This window comes from Thermobia domestica, chromosome 15 (assembly GCF_964235325.1).
Source record: "Thermobia domestica chromosome 15, izTheDome1.hap1.1, whole genome shotgun sequence".
In the NCBI taxonomy this organism is placed as follows: domain Eukaryota; kingdom Metazoa; phylum Arthropoda; class Insecta; order Zygentoma; family Lepismatidae; genus Thermobia; species Thermobia domestica.
Window position 1 is genome coordinate 64,439,735 of NC_137468.1, and position 23,774 is coordinate 64,463,508.

Sequence of the window (23,774 nt, forward strand, 5' to 3'; positions counted from 1 at the left end):
ATCAAACACGTCGGTAGATTTTTTTCAAAAGTAGAACTGCACTCGGAATCGTATAATTTCCTTATCAAAGCAGTCAGCAAATCCGATCTCTGCCGTTTAAAGGCTGCACTGTTTTTATCCACCAATGTTGTAACTGGTAAAATGTCATAACTTAAAATGTCACTCAATATCATGCTTCTCTCCTTACAAATATTAACAAGTCTTTGCGCATGGATGATATCTGTAACTGAATTATACCTATCATTTTTTGCATCCTGTGAACCAACAGAATTGAAAGATGGCAACTTCACTTGTTGTATCAGGGTAGATAGAGCTTTTGATTTGGAAACTAACCTCTCATTCCTAAATTCAAGATAAAGTGAATTCCCATTTGCAGCAAAGGAAAGTATTGATTTTGCATTATGTGGCGGTACAAGTTCATTTGTCGATAGATTTTGGAGTTTCATCGTTCCAGTGGTATCACAAGGATTTTGTGTATCCTCAATATAAGAGCACATTATCTGGATGCTTGCTTCAATCTCCTCACTCTGTTTCAATACTAATTCATAATGTATCTGAAGATCGTAGCCATCCACTGCAACGCCTATTAATGACCGAAAAGCATTTCTTATTTCAAGAATCTCGTGGTAGATTAACTGCCATTCAACAACGTACTCTTTTCTTTTGTTTGGCCAATTATTCCTCCTTGTGATTTTTGGGATCTATTTATCGTCTGCTCCAGTGCCATGTTCAAGCCAACCGTATTGAATTTTCCGTGGTCCTTTGGACTACAAAGATCCTTTCATGAATTTTTCAAAAACTTGTGGATGTTGAAATTACAAGTTTCGCATCTGCTTTAAATACATGGATGCCCACCTCAAGTAATTGATTCTATCATAAACGTGAAACACTGGAAGGAGTTTGTTATTAATCTTCCGGCATCTCTTATAGCATTGTGGTTCCGGACGATCTGTCTTAGTTTCTCGGTAGTCGAATTTGATGAATAGACAGTAAGAGACACATTGGTTTTTGTAGGTTTAGAAAATTTAATCGTAGTTCCAAAAATCTTCAGAAAAAATGCTTGACCTCTTTATTGCTTCTCACGATTCCTTTCCCTTTACTGTTTAAGTAATCTCGTATTTATGACAAAGTCACACCGCAGCCATCTTCCAGGAGTTCTTTGATTACAGGTGAAAGTTCTTTCATTTCTTCTTTAGGTGACTTTCTTTCAGTGCTTTTGTTTTCCTGTGAACTTCTTCTGAATTTAGTAAGGTATGTTTCTAGGCATATTTTATGATAATATAAGTCTGCTCTAAAACCTGACGACTCATCTTCTAGATCACAAGTTCAGTATACACATTGCATTTAAAAAACACTGCTTCCTCGAGGAAGACAAGAGCTCGGTTACTTTCACAAATCCTGTGTTTCTGCCTGACACCTGCGTGTTTATTGAGACCACACACACTACGCATGTTACTACATACTGGATTTTTTGACATAACGGTTCTGTACGGGATAGTGTGTCTGAACCTAGCTTTTTTGTAGATTGTTTAATTGCCGATTCTTCATCCTCACATTCATGAATCGTAGCGTCACTATCTCTCTGTAATTTAAGTATCGATTTTTTCAGTGTGTAAGACTTGTAGCAGGTATTATTGCAATGATACACAAATTCCACTTCAGAATCCATTGAATGAAGTCTCTGCAATACTTCATCTTGCCTGATTTCAGCAGCATTTTTATATTATTTCTACAAATTACTAAAGTTGTAGTCTTGTGATCTTTGTCTATCTTTTGAGAAGTCACACATTTTGTAAGATCAAAATCACCACTAGTTCCTTGTGTTAATTTCACTCCACGTAAAGAACTTTTCACACTTGATGCCATAACTAGTTCAGAATTTTTCAGTGGAGATAGCAGACAGTAAGGCACACTAAATCAGTATGTTTGTCTCCATCCTTTCTAGTAGCTGCTGTGAAGAAAACCTAGAAAAATTCACATACGACAGAATTTCTATTTTAGAGGTAAAATTCGAGACATTTTATATTGAAACCCATTATTATTTCACCAAATGAAAACAAAGTTGTCCATAGTTAGCAAAAGCTTCACAAATAAAGCCACTTAATACATAGAAATATTCTTGTACGTAATGTACTTTTTGGAGCAGGACTATCATACAGAACATTATTAGTGTTGTTTATACATTGAAATGTTAATACTTTTCTACTTCTATTAGAATTGCAACGTGTGTAGTGAAGCAAACACGAAACCACGGAAGTTTACATTGTGAAAAATTTCGCGCATCTGACTATATTACATTTTTTTTGTGTGGAGATAACTATTGGAAGATTTTTGTCAAAAATTGCGTCCTTGTATAGAGGATTGTTGTAAGTCTTGGCCAAAAAATCGTTGTCACACGAAATATCACCGTTCGGACATTATGGAAAGAAAATAAAAACAGACTTTTAAAAAATTAACCAAAATTAGACTTTGTCCCCCTCTTACCCCCTCTATTTGTATGGCTACGCCAAAAATCTATACCTAGGTTTATTTTGTGGACTATTTAGAAAGAAAACAACCCTCACTCATTGTTCTGCTACAATCTCAATGGCAGCTACAATCATTTTAAGAAAAGTCGGCAACAACTCAAAAGGGGCGCAGTCCCCCTAGGATTACGCCCCTGTAGAAAAAAATTGCCCATAAGTCAAAAAGTCTACCCTTGTGATTTACACTTGTTTAGACATGTACTAACAGGATTTGAAGAGAACAGCCGTCAGACATGACTTTCCTACGGGTCTTATGGACAGGGACTGTATTATGATAGAGTATTGAACGATATCTATTAGCAACAGACACGGAGGCAAGCGATAACGCAGTTACCGATATCTATTTATTAGTGGAACAGTTTATTACTAGAAATTTACGCGACTGTCAGAGACTCTTGTTCTCCATTATTCGAATTATATATATATATATATTAATACATACATATAATACATACATATAATACATTAATATATTAATATATATATTAATACACATAATTCCACTATCTTAATAAATATTTATTCCCTCTGAACATCCAGCAGAAAAATAGTTCAAACCTAAAAGTGTTACTGCGGCAGAAATTTTAAAAGAAAGCCTTTTGTGAAAAGAGGAAGGTATGGTACAAACCTACTATATCTTTTGCTTTTTCTTTATTTATAACGCAGAATAAAAAGAAAGTGTCAGTGCGTAGTAACGCCTGGAGAATAGTCTTCAGCAACGAAGAAAAATACTGCTCACCCGTTTTTCTGATTGGCTTCCCAAGATGCTCGTCACGCACCTACCTGCCCTCTCCTGGGCGTCGAGAGAACTTCAACTACATTAAAAGAATAGACAAAAAGAAGGCCAGAAGAGAGAGAAAAAATAAGTCCACCACTTCTTGTTGTTTTCTTCTTCTTCTTGAAGGTATAAAAAAGACACTGAAAAAATGCCCCAGAGAAAGATCTTGAGACGAATAAATTCTTAAGACTATTTTACAGGATTCAAGAGGTTTCTTACTTCGATATGAGAACGTCTTCTCTCAAGGTAATAGTCCATAGTTTAACTTCAAACGTACCAACTGATTTTTGCAATCCCGTCTTTAATAAAAGATTAATTTAGTTCCAAAAAAATAAAGCTGTTACAAAATACACAAAAATTCAGATTTAAAGGAAACCATATGAATATATTTTCCGCTTTTAACACACACACAAAAGAAAAACATACGGAACAAACATAATTAGTAACACAAAAATAGCGATTTACATTGCTCAGGAGACGCCATATTTAGTAGATATTGATATCTCGATACTTATCGAGGAAAATGTTAATACAGTAAAACCTGTTTTAAGCGGAATCGAGCGGGACTGGCAAAAATTTCCGTTAAAGTCAGGTTTCCGCTTAATGGAGGTAAACGTTGCTTTAAAAAAAAATACATGCTTATAACGGACATACTGAGAAAATATTGTACGTACGTTGTACGTACCTTTTTCAATTACAGTACTTCTTTATTCTACGAATTAATACACAAAAAGTTTAAAATTAATACAAAATATGCTATGCATATGCTTTCTTTATTTTTCCCAGTAGTCAAGCAGAGTTTTCTTTATACATTGCTGCTTGGCTGCTCGACTTTCCGCACACACTTTAGCCTGAGAAACTGCACTAAGTAAATCAGAGTAATTTTTTTCGTAAGGTAAATTGTTGCAGTTCCTTTAAACTTCTGATAGCATCTTGATACGTTTTTATTCTACACTCTTTTTCGAATTCGGTACCGTATTCTTCTTCTTCTTCCATCTCGTCTTCTCCTGTCCGACTTTCCGTATGATTCCTGATAAAGATGAGGGGATTAAGGACAAATTGTGGGGGGTGAATATAAGTAGTGGTTGGGGAAGGTCAACAATGCACAAAAAGATTTAACAAAAGAACGAAGAATTTATCGCAGACATGTAATGTATATATTTACCCTCTTATAAAGTTCTAAAGGCTGCAGTCTGGAACTCAGAATTTTCCGTTAAAGGTTTATTTTGCTTTCCGTTGTCCGCATAACACAGTTTCCGCTTAATGAAGGGACTTTTTCACGTTCTGCACTCCAAAATTCATGGGACCATGAAATATTTCCGTTTAAGACAGTTTTCCGTTTAGTAAAGGGTCCGTTGAAGGCAGGTTTTACTGTATTAAAAGTTATTTTTCATCAGGTTTTTTTTTTTTTTTACTTGGATATGTTTTGCCCTAGATTTCAGTACAGTACTTTTCAGTTTTAGGAAGATGAAAAAATACTAATAGTATACATACCGTTTACGCTTGTGTAGAGCTCCTTCGTTCCTAAGCGGTTAGCGCACGTGGCTTTGGCATGGGAGACCCGGGTTCGATTCCCAGCGGGAGCTCATGTGGTTCGGATTCCACGTTAATCAGTATGTCAATGTCTCATATAGCCTCGCTGCTGAACGGGATGTTAAAATCAACTCAACTACCCTCATGTAATACTCGACTAATATTTGCATTTAAATTTTTCGAGAAATATACAAGAAAAAATATTAATCCGTGTAGTGTCAGAATTTCTACATCTTTGATTCTGTGTTGTTCTACTATATACGATCTATGGAAGAGAAAAACATGTGTATTTAAGAACCAGTACGAAAGAAACAACTCAAATCTTCGTAGATAGGTACCATATATAGCAATATTACATTGCTGTAGTTTCGTTTGCTTTCTAAACATCTCCTATTTGCTTTAGACCAGTAATCAAACTTACGAACTGAAAGATCCATGTAATATCCGCACACTGAAATTTTAGTTGATATTTTGGATACAAATGTATGGACATTACATTGATGGGTATGGTAGTTTTCTTAAAAAACGATAGGTTACATTTAGTAGTTTGTGATTTAACCAGGTTTTTGAAGCAAATTGTTTTACGTGTGTTATTAAATACCATTTTAATGACAACCTTTAAAAGTGCAGATCACGATCATTAACATCTACTGTTTTAAAATATTAAAATATGATATATTGTATTAAAGTGGATTTTATTTAAAAAATCCACTAATCAGCCTTCCCCTAATTAAACTCGAAGACACTATCGTATTGTTGTCTCCAAATACCAGACAAAAACAGGAAGAAAATCAGAGCATCTAATCTGAACAAAACAAAAGATGACCAGTCGAGGAAAAAGTCACAGCGAAAATCGCACGCAACTAAGTTTTCCTCTAATATCTATACCTCTAACATAAGCCAACATGGTCTACGGACCAGCATTTCTTTATAATACTAGAGGCACAGTTACGTCTCCCAACTATTTTGGGGCTGAATCTCTTACAATATCAAAAACCCATCTTATAACATCAAATGCGAAACCTCTACAGAAGACTTCGTACTATGGACCCTACAATTTCTTTGGTTCCAAGTCGGAAGGAAAGTCAGTCAGTCAAAAAAAAAAAAAAGTCACCCACACTCGTATACAGCCAAGATATCTTCGAACACTATCTATACTTTCCACATAAGCCAAGATGGTCTAAGTACCAATATTTCGTTATAATACTAGAGGCACAGTCATGTTTCCCATCTATTTCTGGGGCTAATTCTCATAACTTAAAAAGCCCTCATTGAAGACAGTAAACCCATGGAAAACGTTATATTATGAACCATGGAATCCAATTGGTTGGAATTAGACAAACCCAACACAAGATTCTTGTTTACTTTGCACACCAAGGCCACTACTTCCACAAATGGATATAATGCCTCAATCACAATGAAGTCGAGCAACAAATATGTTGAAAGGATGCCCCAAGGATAATGGTGAAGACACAGAGTAACCATGCAATGATCCAATGGAGGAATTTCCTATGAAATCACAAGAAAATAAATAACTACTAGTGAATGCGAACCTTATCATAGCCGAACAACTTGCCTACGTGAAACGTGGTGCGGAACTACAGACTCGAAGACCTGTATGGATAAGTAATAATGTCAAGTGTCAAGTAATAATTGTTCTACGTATAATCCAGTAACGTGTGATTAAAATCATGAAGAAACACACTAGTGAGTGTGTGAACCGATCGTGTTAAAAAGAAAAGAACGGAAAAGACCTTGTCACAAAGAACGATATCGAAATATACAAGTTGTAAAAGAGATCGATCGCAAATAGAACAATGAATAAGGCATGAATAATAAAATGTATGGAAGGTATACACAAAATAGATTGCAGACATAACAAACAGGTGAAGTGGATGAACTAACAACAAAATTAATATAACAAAGCGAACTAAAGTAAAATAGTAATGTTTACAACTGTATGAATTTCACACACAGGTCATGAGTTACCCACGAATACTAATAAATTATCAAGAGTATTAATAAGTTCCTACTGAGTGTAAGAAGTATAAGTAATTTTAAGGAGTTCAAACTGAGTAATAATAATATACTGAGTAATAGTACTGGTAGTAATTCGTCAAAATCATAGTTGTAAGGGAACTAGGGAAACATAAATTGACTTTCCCCCTTTTTCTCCTCCCATAAACTTACTTGTTCAAGTTATAACACTAACCCCCTCAGTATACCTTGGGCGAGGGCGCATAATATACTGAAGGTCATATAGTGATCTTCAGTTCCAATAGGTGGAGGAGGATGTTAAGATACAAATTTTGGGCCCCTTTGCTTTCAGGATACAGCCCTATCTCGATTTGTGACCGGGTATCAAACATACACACTCTGGATGAGTGAAGTTGAGGGAACTACAAACGATAAACATTAACATAGAATGTTGACGGAAATGGTAATCCAGTTTAGCATCGGAAGCGCAGGCAGATAAGAAACTCATTTCTTTTTAAGTTTAAACAGTGCTTATAGGAAAAGAAAAAATATAGTTGAAAATAAAAATTAAAACAGGATAATGAGTCGCTAATAGGGACATATTATTAGTTCAAAGCAATATCAGCGACACCATGATAGAAAAGTAGAGTTTTCCTGATGGATTGAAACAGGAATCAGAGGGGTCGATTCCTGTTTCAGAGGGAGGTTTGACTCCCAGTCGAGTTCGGCAACACACCGGAAAAATATTTATATAAAACAGAAGAGGTTGAACAGGCTTTGCCGACAGTCGGCTGACAGGAACTCAGTACTATCCCTTTTAGATAGCATAGAGAGACACAAACATCTCACTTAGAGATTCTGACCCTGTTAGAACCAAACCTAAATCAGAGTTTTCGGCCCTTTTTAGAGCCACATAGAGAAGAAATGCAAAGCTCAAAGAGCAATCGCAAACCACAACCATCCCAGAGGCCAAGTAGGAGGGACAGAGTTGAGGAGGGGAGCGGCGAAGAAGATGAGGGACCTGGTTTCTTCCAGAGCAGCCCAAGTTTCTCCACAGCTGAGCGAGAGAGGATACGTGCTGAAGCACTTACACTGATGGAAGAGAACCTCAACAAGTACCTGAGAAGAAACGATGCGGAAGACCAGGTGTTCCACTCGAGCCAGCGTCGCCCCACACAAAACCAGCAAGATGGCGGCCCTTACGAGGACCACCATCCCACAAGCACAGAGATACTATTTACGGATGGAGTCCTGCATAACCAAGAAGATCAAGCTGCCACGGCCAAGCCAAAGACGAGAGGTGAGAACCAGATTCAAGAAGACGAAAACTTCCAAGTGGTCCAGAGGAGAGGGAAGAAAAAGCGATCACCGGAAGAAAATGCGCCAACAGAGGAAACAACAAAAAGACTCACACAGGAGGAACCCAAACCTAAAGACAAGTCCAATCTCGCACAGGAGAAAACCATTCACACACAGGTGAAAAACAATTGCACACAGGTGAAACCAAAGCCAACACAGCTGACAACTATAAAGACCGGCCCTTCTGAGGACCAGCAGGAAAGAGGCAACCCCACTCAGGTAGAAGCCAACCCCAAAGAAGTGAAGACCAGAAATCCCGGCCCTTCCCAGGACCACAATAAAACAGTATCTGCTAGCAACCAGTCTACGAACAACTGCCAATCAGAAGCCAATGAAGACAGAGCATCGTACCAATCACGGAAGAGAAGTCAGAAGAATCAGAGCAAGAATCCACGTATGTTCAAATGTGTCATAAAGGGATTCCCCACAAACAAAGATCTAACAACACTAGAAGAAGAACTACTCAGTCAAAAAGTTCAATACACCGCAATAACCGGGATCCAGTCAGAGAGCGGCCCAACTCCACTTATAAGGCTATTCTCTACCAACGCAGATCAAATAAATAGACTAATTACATACGGCCTACCCACCGGAACTAGGACATACAAAGTGGAGCAATCCAGAAGCCAGCCCCGACCATCCCCGTGTTGGAACTGCTATGCATATGGACATCGAAAGTTCCAATGTACTAGCAAGAGAGTATGCCACAGATGTGGTGGCACGCATACAGACGCATGTAGCCAGAAAGTAAATAGGAACTTCTGTGCAACATGCAAAGTAAACGGTCACAGGACAGGAAGCAGTGAATGTCCTGAGAGACCAAAAACCTCAACTGAGATGTCCAGGCCCAGGCTTATCACAGAAGAACAGAACACATATTCAGGCCCTTATGAGAGTCAGGAAGACAGCAGAGTTCAACAATGAAAGACAGAAGAGCGGCAGAAAGAAACCCACAACCCCTTAACAAATCAAGCAATAGAGGAAGCCATAAACAGGACGACACAGCAAATACTAACATGGGTGACATCGATATTAACTATGACAACACCACCAGCAAGCAGAAAAATACTTACAGATGCAATAACAATAGCAACAAAGAAGATCTTTAAGTTAACCATCAACACCATATCAACCACAACTGGGGAGGTATATGTAACCAAACCACAGATAGCTACTAGAAGCAAGCAATGCAGAGGGAGCGGCACTAAAAAGACACAACCCGAGGGATAGGAGTGAAGTTAAGCAGCTGCACCACTGCAAACCGATGACGACCAAGCGAGGCCAAGGACCAAGTTGCATGCTTAAAAATAACACAAAAACCCACTGACCAAACTTGCCCACCAAACTACAGACAATTAACAAATTAGATTAATTCACACCCAGCTTTTAAGTTAGATTAAATACAGACAGTAAAATAATAATTTTACATGGGTTTTTCCACCCCTTCTTTGTGTGGTTTACCATGTAAATATCTTGAGCATGTGCATGACCGATAAAGGGGGTCTTCCTGGACTCCATGTGTTTCCCAGGTTTTCCCTCCTACTACCCAAGCCAATGGTGAGGTGAAAAATCTTCACGTGCTTTCCTATCTTCTATTTTACTCTTGTTTCTTTCTCTAACACATACTGCCCGGTAAATGTCTCAGGATAAAAACCGCGGCGCGACACCACAGACGACAAGCTGCTTTAGATCTCTAACTGCATGTAGGAGGTGCACGTAGATATAGGTTGGTGCATCACTCAAGGGGGCGAGCTTTCTTGCTAAGGGGCCCTCTTTATTCTCTAATTTATTTCCGTATTTCCGTATTTCCGTATGAAACATGATACAAACTGCGTTGTACTTGGTTGATAGAACGCAACACAAACCTTGGTCGACTGTGTGCATGATCATACCTAATGTGTAAGTAAGTCACTGGCGAAGCCGTAAAAAGTTGTAAACTTACTTTTGTCCGGTCGAGAACTGGGTTACTGGATTTTGCGTTATTAGTGTAATGAATGTAATACAAGAGATAAATAGAGGATGCATCAGATAAAGAGAGATTGTTATGTGAGTGAAAGCAAGCAGAATTAAAGGGCGATTTCTTTCGTTTAACAGAGATAGGGAGAAAAAACGTTGTTGTGAACGCTAATTACCGACATGGAGAATATTCTCTCCCATTAAATTTACTTTAATATATCCTGCTAAATTGTTGTTCTCTTCAACAAATTACTTTTTTCTCATATAAAACTTCGTGTTGATAAAAAATTGGAATTTTGCAGGAATTCATAAACAGATGCGATTTCCGGCATTCAGACAAATACGGAAGTAACATTTTCTCTCTCTCGTGTTTTCTTTCCCTCTCACTCTAAGGAGGCGTGTCCAAGGTTAATCTCCCCCTGTTAGAGGAGGTCTCAAGGTTACAGGTACCTTACTTTAAAGGTATATAAACGCGATTTCGTAGCCCCGCGAGGTTGGTCAGAAGCTCTCTCAGTGGTTATCTGAACTCGCCCGCGTGTAGACTCCACGCGATTAGAATGTTATCAAAAACCATGCGAAAATAATAAAACTCGCGTGCGGTGGTTAAAGACAGTAAGGTAGTCGACCTATACTCATGTCCACCAACTTAGAAACAAGACCGAGAATAAACAACATCCTCCTCCGTTCCAAAAAGGGGAGTTCTAAGGTAAAATTTATCCAAGTTAGGAATTTTAACATTTAAGCGATTTTAAGAGCGAACATAATCTCTGCTTGTCCATGGCAGACCAAAGAAATGTAAAGTTCTTTCCTATTATTTCACCCGCGTTGGTCGGTTGTGTCAGCAAGCATAAACTGAACCCAACCGAGCTGGCATGGTATAAAGGGCTATGTAGACTCAACTGTGTTAGGCAGAAGTAGTTCTGACTTAATGTTGTACTCTAAAACCCAAGAATTTTACAATAATTTTAACAACTTTGTAAATTTTCATTATGTTTTAGTGAGATAGTTTTGGAACGACCTGAATCGTACTCGTCCTTTGTTAACAACTTGAATTATAACTATTAGCACCAATATTAATAACGCCCGACGAAGGTGTAATTTTCCAGTTGTTCCGAGCAAATGTGGTTTATTTGGAGATTTATTTCATTTTTTCAGTTTTCTTAAAAACTTAGGTTTTGCGTGACTATCAAGTCTTCCCAAGGAGAATTACACTTAATCGTGATCGACTGATCTCAATTCAAGGTAATTCTCATTAATAGTAGCCTATTGGGAACATAAACAACCCACGATAATTGTTAGCATTTCTCTAAAATTTTCTTAATGTTGTGTGAATCGTCGCCCGAGATCAATGGAAAGGCTAAACAGCTTTTTCAGTCATTATTTCTAGTGTTCCAGGGAAGCTCATGACCAGCACGAAAGTTGTGTGAAAAACTAGCCATAAGTGGACTGGAAACTTAAAATCGAGAGTATCGTTCTCGGCCATAGGTGAGTGGTATGTTGTTAACACATTTTTGTGTGTGTTTTTTTAAATTCCTTTAAGGGAATGAATTTAATTTCTAGAGAAGCCCTTAAGAAATTACTAGAGTAGCACTTAGGAAATTACATCTAGTAAGGAGGTCAATTTCTTTCCTATGTTGAAAGACATGATGTATGAAGGTACAATCCTCAAATACCAGTTTTTCGATCGCCCACCTCTGGTAGGTTCGAAGCTTAGTGATTAACTTCAATGCTCTACCATTTTTGAGTCTCGATGGTATATGATGGACGCCGGGCCAGTAAAGAATCCCTTACATTTTGGATCTCTCGAAGTGCGATTCTACCGCTTAAGTTTAACCAAGCTTTCGGCTGAAATTGAGATATACCAGTAGTGTTTTGACCCAAACACTATTCAAGTTACGCCATGTGTCAAAACCCCAACCCCACCATAACATTATTTGAATCTTATTAGTTACGGACCTTCCGTAAAAGCAATTGTATGCTATAGTAAATTTTTACAAGGCATTATTGGATAATATAACTGTATTTACAGTGCAACAAATTCCTACAATGTTACTGTTGCATTATGTTTATTTCAAAATGAAAAATCAGCACATCTTTAAGAGCATACAGTATGAATAAAAGCCAATAAAAGCCAAGTTGCAAATATAGGATGTATTCTATTTTTCAGAATTGAACTTTTGATAAAATCTGCGGCCTACATTAGAGCCAATAAGAATAGCCAAACCAAGTTTGCTGTTGGATGATTAAACTTTGGAGGCTTGGGTGGGTTTCAACCAAAATGGAGGACAGTAGGAACTGTCAAATTTTTAACTAAAAATGTAATTGTAAAAAAATAAATATAGGTTAATAAGCAATTCGAAAGATCTAGGCGCAGATTGGAGAACAATATTAAGATAGATTTTGCGGGAAAAGGAATACAAAGTAGAAACTGGATCCAGTTCGCTAAAAACAGGAGAGGGAGAGAGCAATAAGTAATGTGTGTCTTACCAGAAAATGCACATTATGTACGCGAGAGATTAACATGGACAGGTGGATATAGTCAACTTACAGAATAATAAGTACTGTGTGTCTTACTGGAAAATGCAGATTTCGTAGGGAAGAGACGAACATTGAGAAGTGGTCAACTTAGAGTGTTTACCTCGTGTTTCAGTGTGTTATCAGTATACAGTGTTGCCAAATTTACCCATTCCTGTTCTGCAGAAGCACCCTAGCGGCTAAATGTCGACTAGTAATTCGTCTTGATTATTTCCTGTTTCACATAATTGCATGCAGAGTTTTGGTTGCAACTCAAGATTAGAAATATTTGGCGCAAAGAGAAAAACAATTCTCACAATTGAGCCTTGTCGCTCAAGTTTAATAGTAATATACTGCAACGGATCAACGTGAACACACACACACACATAGAAATGAAAAAGATCATTTACATTGAACAATAATGTCATGAACCTTAATAAATGTAGTTTACAAGTTCTAATCTTAATATCACCTGTCTTCACTGGATCATATTTTCAACTATCCAAATGAATGCAATGGTATACTGTATTATGGTAAAGTACGAAATAGGCCAACCTCACCAGATCTAAACCTGATAGTAAGAACCCGAATACAAGTAGCTAAACATCTCCACAATCTTCGCCGCAAAGTTAAATTACCTACTTCCAGGAACACGTTGACACCTCATTCTCGGACTGTTATTGATTCAAAAGTTGTGTGAATCTGTGTGTATTGGAATGACTTTCTGCCGACTTCCTATTAAACTTGCAATGCCAAGCCTCGGCATTGTTCATGGTTTTTTGCTGTTGTTATCAAACTGATTCCATATTGCCCTCAAACATTAATAAAAATAATAAGGAATGAAAATAACAATCCGATAAATGTAAACTTTCAAATATTGCTGCACTTACGGGTGGAAAATTGTAGCCAGTTTGTAGGTATCCACCAAGTATTGTAAAAAAAAATCTGTGTCTATGGGATGTCATGTGCATTGTTCTTTTATACATAGAAATGCATTAGGCATGTCTTCAAATGGAACAACGGCAAGTTCAGCAGCTCTCCTAAACATATCCACAGTCATTATCAGTCTTGTAGAATGAAGCCAACTGAATATCTTGTACCTTTTTTCCATATAGATTGGGCAAAATGAAACAAAGACATACTGTCGCATACTCGGATGTTTCTCTTCTAGCGTTTACTACCGCTTGTTCAAAGTCAGTCATAAATTCTTGCACACAAAACTGAAAACAAGAATATTGAGCTTTTTCCTTGGTTTGCTGAAGCATGCGTGTGTATAACGACTGATTTTTCTTTGTAATAAACAGAACAGGAGTCGAAAGAATCATCCCAAGTACTTCCTGTTTAAGTGTGCTGATGTAGCATCCACGTTTACTTTCCAAATAATTTATGAAATAACTGGATTGTTACTTGTAATTTGTACATGTGATTATAGTATTAATAGGAATCAATTTCTCAACATGTAATACAAATATCGGTGTGCTTCCAGGCATAGTACAGATTTCCTACAAACTTATGTGAAAAATTAAACCTATCATTCTGTGAAACAGGAGCACATACATTAGGCTATTTTTATACTCTTGGAAACATAGCAAAGATGAACGTGAAAAGCCCGTTTGAACTCCTTTCTACGAAACAGGAAAGCACGAGTTAGAGAAGTAGCCACGTTATCTGATTTTACTGCACAGGAGAACATTTCGAAAAAATGAGATAGGATGATGGAACACATTATGCGATACTATTTTCTCCCTGCAAGTCTTCAAATTGCCTTGAGATAGCGACATCTGTTGGCGTCATGGAGGCACATCGCAACTAGCAATAAGTATTCGCTTTATTGTTAACTATTAGTAATTCCGTGATTGAAAAGTGAGACATATTTTGCGTTTATAATAAGGACTAGTAATATCTAAATATTTTCTGTTAAATATTTATGTAAGCCGTAACTTAAATGTTTTGAGATTTGCATATTAGCATCACTCACAGACTGAGATGTTTCTGCTTGATCAATATTATGGAAGAAACATGCCATTACCTATGAAAGGAAAGGCAGAAAGAAAAATACTTGGAGGAATTCTGCGATTGAAGTATGCGGAGCTAATAATATAAGATAAAGGAAAGCAAAAATACATGGGAATGGAAAACCTGGCTCAAAATAGAGAAGAGTGGAAAGCTGCGTTCGAAAATTTCTGATCTGAAAAGAAAAAGATGGTTCAAAAGTGTGGAGACACTATAAAAGTGGTAAACGCTGCAAAATATTACTAAAGTAAAAATACACATGTTAAATAAGGATGAGAGAAAATGTTTGAGAAATCAATTCAAAAACATCCGAAATTTTGAAGTTCATCATCTTGAATTTTATGCAGTTGTCCGAAATGACAACCGTAGCATGTTATTTATCTTTGAAATAGCATATTTTCGTATAAATTGAATATATCTTTTGTTTCTTCTAAGTTCTAAACACTAGTTTCCTATGGTTGAACATATGAATATTTTCTTGTGTCTCCAACGAAAAAAGGTTAATAGTACGACATGTTCCACGCACTACTGTACTACGCATTCAATATGTTCCCCGTTCCAGTTGATTGCTAGATTCGTTTTGAGTTCCCAGTCGCGCAAGACCTTGTACAAAGTGTCACTAGTAAGTCGAACCATGTGTTTACATTTCGTTTGTTGCGATGCTGAATATACCTTATTTTTCACGGCATACACAACGGACTTCATATTTCTCCACCAGGTAGCAGTCCAGTAACATCAAGTGAAAGAAAGACTGTCCACTCCATGGCACCTTGTCGACCAATCCACGCATTAAGAACTACTGATCGAGGTATTCACAGACACATATACAGTAAGGAACTGGGGCGCCATCGTGCTGGAAAACTTAGGGAATGACCCATCCTTAGATTGTAGTGACGGCAAGACGATGTCTTCTAACATGTGCCGATAATCCAACGTCATTAAGATTCTGTAGACGAGGAATAGTCTCACAATGCTAGCCTCCATCCCCCCACACACGACATATCACACCTTAACTTTGCCGGGAACACCTGCTGATACGTCAATCTAATATGGATTACTATCAGATCAGTACCGCATGTTCTGTTCATTAATCCATCTGACACGTAAAAGTTTGCCTCATCAGAAAACAAAACATCAGTGGCGAATGTGGAGTTCTGTCATAGCTGCTCTGTAGCCCCATTGAGCAAACTCCAGACGACAATCTGGATCATCTTCCGTAAGATGTTGGTGAAGTTGCAGCATATAAGGGTGTCATTAATTCACTGACATAATGCGCATGGTTGAGGTGCTATTAACGTTAATTTCACGAATTACACTATGCATGCTTCTCTTGGGACTTTTACTGAATAATGCCAACACTGGCACTTTGTTGCATTGTCTGGCGATTATTGGAATTTCTTCAGCACTTTGAATATAATCCCATTGCTAATGAGAGTTCTTTTTGGATGACGACGGTCTTTTTTTTTATGATGAAAATCATCTGTAGTCACCTTTGTGCTTCGTTTACCAGAAATCAGCACTATCTCAATGTGTTCTGCATGCATTAGGTATCTTCTGCTAGTGTTTCACCTTTAACGATACAAACAACGAAACAGTCATGACTTCGTAATGAATAGCACCAGAGCAAAATAACCAGTACTGTTAAGTGTCTACAAAAAATTTGCAATTAACCTTACATTTCAGTTTCTAAGATTTCCATATAAGACAATTGCTAAAGTTAAAGACGGTGGAGCGTGTCATTGTAGCGTTTCCTCTAACATTTCTCAATCCCTATTCGCAACCTACATTGATTCTTTGGTTATATTTTTGTAGCGTTTACCACTTATTAGCTTATTTCCATACTTTTGAACCACCCTATATATATATTCATAATTAGAATAATTTTTTTGTTGTCTAGAAGAACATTAAAATTCTGATATGTGCAGCAATACAATAATGTTTGATACATTAAACGAACAGTGGACTATATGTAAGTGACATATCACATTTAATTTATGCTTCCAACCATTCGATAAATATCTGACCTCGTTTTGAATTCGTTATTACATTTTTTTTTAAATTTAAAAAAAAAATCTCTTTCAAGCTTTGGATGGGCCTCGAATACAAAACTATGGAGATAATGTATTTTGCTTTTATATTTAGAAAAAAAGAAATGAAATATCGGATAATTATCAACGTGAAAAGTATATTCTTGAAACCTGGAATACAAATTAACTTTTTCTCCAGTTTGTCAGTAATGCGGGTACCATTTACCATTCTTCTTCTTCTTTTTTGTCATATTCCTCCCGTATCCTCTATTTTTTTTCGAATGCCATGTCCGTTTGATATTTTAATCCAGTGTTGATGATCCTATCAGCTAATTGATTCAACGTTTACACATATGTACATAATTTCCTTCATCACACATTTTTTTTAAAAAAATGTATGTATGTTACTCTATTATTCGAAGATTACTATGTTTCGTTTGCTATAATAGAATCATTTATTACTTATTAGCGTTATGAATACAATAATTAAATTCTTGCTTTTTTCTATGCATCTGGCACAGAGTTACATAATAATTTTCATTATCTATAGTTTTCTAATTTATTTGCGCTTTTGTGATCATTTTTTTGGTGAACTTTCTTCATTTGTCACTTTTAATTTGTCAGTTTTTCTATGTTGCAAAAATTAATCAGGCATTTTTTTGTTGAAAGATGTAACAGAAAATTATGTTAACAAAATGCGAAATTGAAAAGAATAAATATAACGGAACAAGTTATTTTTATTCATTAATAAACTTAACACATCAAACATTTCCTCCAAATGTAATTAGATCTTCCAAACTACATAGTATATTTGTCATAGAATCCAATGTATCTCGTTAACCGACAAGTCTACGGATGAGAAAGCATGTTGCTCACATGGAAAATGATAACTGAGATTCAACTAGTAAACGTTTGAAGGAAACCTTTGGGTAAGGGTTAAAAAATGTGTATATTATAACACTTGAGACTGCTTACGTCTTAAGACACTAATGTGTAACTTTTATGTTTATAGATACCAGGCCCGTATTTATATATTTGTACGCCTCGTGCTCTAAATAATTTGCCGTCTCCCCACACTAGTATTACTGATAATTGATAAGAAAAATACGTATTTGTTTACATTATTCACCGTCAGTAATGGTTTAACAAGGTCTATAATACTATAAGCTGTCTGTCTGTAGCGCTTTTCAATTCGAGAAAGATAGAAACAGATATTAGTGTTGCATTTATAGTTCTCGAGGTCGCTATTTAGTTTTCATGATGTTCAAGTTCATCCTCACACCTTGGGATGAGGCTGGGAGAGGATGACTTTTTAAAAATAATCAGAATAGCCCAGCTAATTAGTAACTACTGTAATTAGAGCGAATTAAACACACTAAAATATTTTCCTCCCGCTTGCGCGGGACTCTGCTGTTTGCTAGTTTTAAATATTACTTTATTGTGAATCTTTTAAAAAACCAAAATTTTGCCGCCTCCTAAATTCTGCCTCCTTGTCCTTGAGAGCACAGAAGAGCACGTACCCATATACGGGCCTGATAGATACAAGAAGTTTGAGATATGACTGGAATGATTAAAACTATTGAACTCTGGTCCATTTTTTATTTATTTTTTTAAGAAACAGGAACGAATTGATCGTGCATTCGATAAGTTGAAGCTCTGTATAACCAATGACAACGATATTTCAGATTTTCTTATTACCATGAATGAATGTTGGATACATTGACTTCACGCAGGGAACAAAATTATGAATAAACTTTAAAGCATTCTCACTCCCATTCATCGTCCAAAGCCATATACTGAGAAATATATATACTTTCATTTTATTAAGCGTAGTTCTTATTGATAACCTCCCCTACTATTTTTGTTCTGTTTCGAATTTAATACATTATTGTCGATAAAATACACGGATTTTCTTATACAACATTAAGAATAATATTACATTACACTGAAAAATGCGAAAAAAAATCACATGTCATTGATTTTTGTACATTTTTACTAAAAATACACCTTTACTTAAAGTTTAAAATGATAACGGCTGACTTCAATTTAAAGTCTAACAAGTTTGATGCATGAATTTCCACCAAAGCCTTGTTCTAAACAGAAAACTAATGAAATATATTTCCGTCTAATAGATCAACCCTTACCTAAAATTAACTTTTAAGAGGCTTATTCTACGTATTTCCCCTAATTCTTGTTCTAAATAATAATTAGTGAAATTTCTTAACGTCTAAGAGGGTAAAGCTTAAAATGAAATTAACGTTGAACAGGTTGAGTCCGTGTATTTTTTCTAATTCTTGTTCTAAATAGTATTTAATAAAATTTCTTAATGTTTAATAGCTTAAAGCTTAACCCAAAATTAACATTTAACAAGTTTATTCCAAACATTTCTCCGAATTCTTTTCTAAATAACAATTAGTGAGATTTCCTAACACCTAATAGGTTAATGCTGAATCTAGAATTACCGTTTAACAAATTTATTACATGCATTTCCCATAATTCTTATTCTAAATAACAACTAGTGAAATTTAAAAACTCCTCATAGGTTAAAGCTTAACCTAAAATCACCGGTTAACAAGTTTATTCCATGCATTTCTCCTATTTCTTATTCAAACTAACCATTAGCGAGATTTCTTACCATCTAACAGGATAAAGCTTAACCTAGAATTACCGTTTAACAAGTTTGTTCCATGCATTTCATCTAATTCTTATTCTAAGTAACAATTAGTCAGATTTCTTAACGTTTACTAGGTTAAAGCTTAACCTAAAATTACTATTTAAAAACTTTATTCCATGCATTTGCCCTAAATCTTATTCTAAATAACAATTACTGAGATATCTGAAAGTCTAATAGGTTAAAGCTTAACCTAGAATTAACATTTAACAGGTATATTCCATTTGTTTTCCCCAATTCTTGTTCTAAATAAAAACTAGTGTAATTTCTTAACGTTTAATAGGTTAAAGGTTAACCTCAAATTAACTTTTATTAGGTTTAGGGTCTATTACATGCATTTTCCTTAATTCTTATTCCAAACAGTAACTAACTTAATTTCTTTTGCAAAGTCCAAACCACAACATTCATGATCTATAACTCGGGAACTGAAGGTATGCACAGAAAAGTTTTAAACATACCCACACTAAGCAAGCCAAGTTTTATTTCACTTTCTAGTTTCATTAAGGTTAAATGAGTTCTGTAGATCGCATACTATATATAGCATTCTTCTGATTAATTCTTAAAGATTTTAGTTGACCAAAACTACTTTACATAGTTGTTCTGTCCGTGTGTCTGTCTGTTCGAGAGACAAAAGAAAAAAAAATCACGAATTACTTGATGAATGACCATAAAATTTGGACAGAATCTCGAGGATCAAATATCACAAAACGAATTGTTTGATGGTTTATTTTCATACTGGAAGTGCTAGAAATCAACCATTTCTATTTCCACGTTGATCACTATAGATCAAACACAGAAGGAAATAATGAGAAATGGTTTGAAACAATCGATTAAGTGTCTCAAGAATCCATCTACTCTTCATTATTAACTTTGTATTGAAACCGGAAGGGATAGAAATCCACTACAAATTCCGGTTTCGATAATGATCTAGATGGAGCAAAAGCGATTAAAGAAAGTGAAAACCGGTTTATTTATAATCAATTTAGATACTGTCTTAACCTTCTATGCAAACCAGCAGAAATAAACATTTCCGGTTTCAATGTTGATTGTCAATAGACAAGAGTGAAGCGGTTTTCTGTAATCAATTAAATGTCCCAAGAAAATTTCCTCTCCACTCTAATCTCTCTACTAACACATCCGGTTTCTAATATTACTTGACAAAATATGAAGCTATACAAACCAAACTCCTACTCGTGATGTACATGTGATACCGCTAATTGTTATTTAGAATACCTGAGTAAAGAATGAACTATATCATACTGTAATCGAACTACAGCTTTAAAAAGTCAACTTTCTCGTTTTCAAACGGATTTGATTTCCAAGAATATGATGTACTTTATGATATTCCGTTTTCTTTATAGGGAGCGAAAGTATTACAAGATTGGGTAGCATATAAGGATTAGAGGATTGGGTAGCATATAAAGATTAGAGGATTGGGTGTAAAACATGAAATCTTTGAGTTGTACGTTCCATGGTTTGGTCGGTTAGGCTAAAGGAGACGGTAATGATGAGTAATGAATGAAATAGTGAAATGAAGAAAGTGCGAGGAAACGGGAGAACCCCGAGATAACCCACTCACACGGTGTTTGTCCAACACAAAATTCACTTGGCGGGAGCTGGGATCGAACTCCGAACCCCAATCACCAGAGGTGAACGCTCTACCACTGAGTCACCGCGGCCCTCAAGGATTGGGTGTAGTGTCATATAAGGATTAGAGGATTGGGTGTAGTGGCATATAAGGATTAGAGGATTGGGTAGCATGTAAGAATTGTAGGATTGGGTGGCATATAAGGATTAGAGGATTGGGTGGCATACAGGAATTAGAGGATTGGGTGGCATATAAGGATTGGAGGATTGGGTAGCATATAAGGATTATAGGATTGGGTGGCATATGAGGATTATAGGATTCGGTAGCATATAAGGATTATAGGATTGGGTGGCATATAAGGATTATAGGATTGGGTGGCATATAAGGATTATAGGATTGGGTGGCATATAAGGATTAGAGAGTTGGGAAGCATCATTATATACACAACGTGAACTAAGTTGTCATACAAATTGAAGATATCCGTAAATTCAAAGAGATCTTTGAAAGAACATTATATTATTATTATTATTATTATTATTATTATTATTATTATTATTATTATTATTATTATTATTATTATTATTATTATTATTATTATTATTATTATTATTATTATTTGAAAATGTTTCGATTTGCAAATGAATGTATGCGGGGTCTGTTAGGTTACGCACGTTCTTTATCCTGCGATATATAGGTGTTAGAATATTTGTAAGAAGTGTTAGATAGTCTGCCGGGGACCAGCATATGGAGAAAATATCTCCAGTACCATCAGGGAACATTTTTCGATTCAACGTACAACATAGTTAAAATGAACAGTGATTAATGCCTTTTTCCATATCTTGCGTACTTACGAACATAATATTTCTTTCCAAGGTATATATATATTTATTTATTTTTTTTAAAAAAAAAGACTTATTCAAAAATAGTAAGTGGGAATTGTATGTATCATTATTGTGAAATGTAATTCTTATTTCAGAAGTTCCCGATTTCAATCATAATCGCCTATTGACGAACTTGTCAAACGCATTTTAAAATGTACCAATATTAAATGTGTATTAATGAAATCCCAGATAAGCTTTTGGAAGCATTCCAGAGGAAAAAAAAACACTGTAAAAGCAAAACCAATACAATTATAAATTAATCACGATTGTCAACTTGTATCACATTGAGAGGTTCGAGAGTGTAAATGTGCGTAACGCTTTATATGAAGAATGATATATTACTGGGTCATTTAACATGATTCGAGAGATATGTATACCGGGATAATAAATACGCATTTTTCTTTCAAGTATTAAAAACCTTTGACACGTTGAACAAATGGCTTTGATTATTTTCAACCCCCCTGCAAAATTTATTTTATATATATACACAAAATCTGTGCATTATAGATTAGAAGTACGCATTGAACAAATAGAATATTGTGATCATGATTCATAGTGCGTCAATCATATGTAAAATATTTAAATTAATTGGAAACTAAAATATGTACAAAAATTTAATAATTAATACAGGATCCACTCGATTTAATCAAGGGTACAACCAATAGGTGAGGGTTATGGAGTTCAGGAGGATTGAGTAGGTTTTCAATGGTTTTCACGCGAGAACACCACTATCGATTAAGCCTAATATATTTAATACATCATAGAATATTCCATCAAATATTGTATCAAATGTTTCAGCAAAGTGGAATTTTGACGTGTACGATATCAACTTATATGCAACTTTTGGGTCGTTTATAGCATTTGATACATCTATTCTAAAATAAAACATGTTCTATTCCTATCCAACATTGTATTAAAGAAAACAAGCGAAAATCACTGTGCGGTGGCTGAGCGGACAAGGGAAGTAATTGAAATGCTTATTGATGCCTACAAATAGCATCCTGTTTTGCATAACTGCATATTTAAAGAATACAAACTTATAGAATAAATACAAACATAAAAGAGCCTTGTTAAAAGTTGTGGGTGAAGTTAGGCTGACAAAGGCAGAGACCACAGGTCGATAAGGGTTTACGTTTTACATGCACGGTTCATATTTCCAATTGCTCGTTTATTTTAAGATTTAATATTTAAGCAGCTTACTTTTAAATAACTGCCTCAAGGCAGTACCACGTTACACTTTATGTCTACCGACAAATGTAACAATTGAATAAATGTAAACAAATTTGTGCAACAATATTTCGTTCTGTATTTTATCTTTTGTAGTGCGTGTAAAAGTTTTAGACAACTTAATTGACCAAATTATTATCAAAGGTAAGTTTGATACAACATTTGATGGAAAACTATGACTATGTACTACGTATAATAGGCTTTAGAGATTATTATATTTATTCTCAGAATTACGTAAATAGTAAGTGAGAATTTCTACAGAAGTGTATAATGTTAAGAAAAGAATTTCTACAGAAATATCGTTATACTTATATACAAATGTAAATGCTTAAGCATCATGCAACTGTAACTCCCACTAAATATTCAACACATTCTTCTGGAACGTCCGGAGTACATAGATCTCTGTGAATGCTTATTTCTGATAATATTACTCAGGTTATAGTAGAGAATCCTGTAGTTAGTAACCACATTGTCGTTTTTATTCGTTAGATTGAAATGCATTAGTTAATCTTCTGTATGGATTTTATTTTAGCTTTTATATGTTTTATTTACTATTATTAGATTTCCAAACTATGGTATATCAAGATACGGCCTTTTGCAATCGATTCAGCGTTCAAACGATAGGTTCAATCTCCCCCGTCAACTCTCTAGTCAAACAGGAAATAGTTCAAATTAGCCATTTGCTATATCAACATACAACGAAAACGGTAACAGGCACCGAGAAG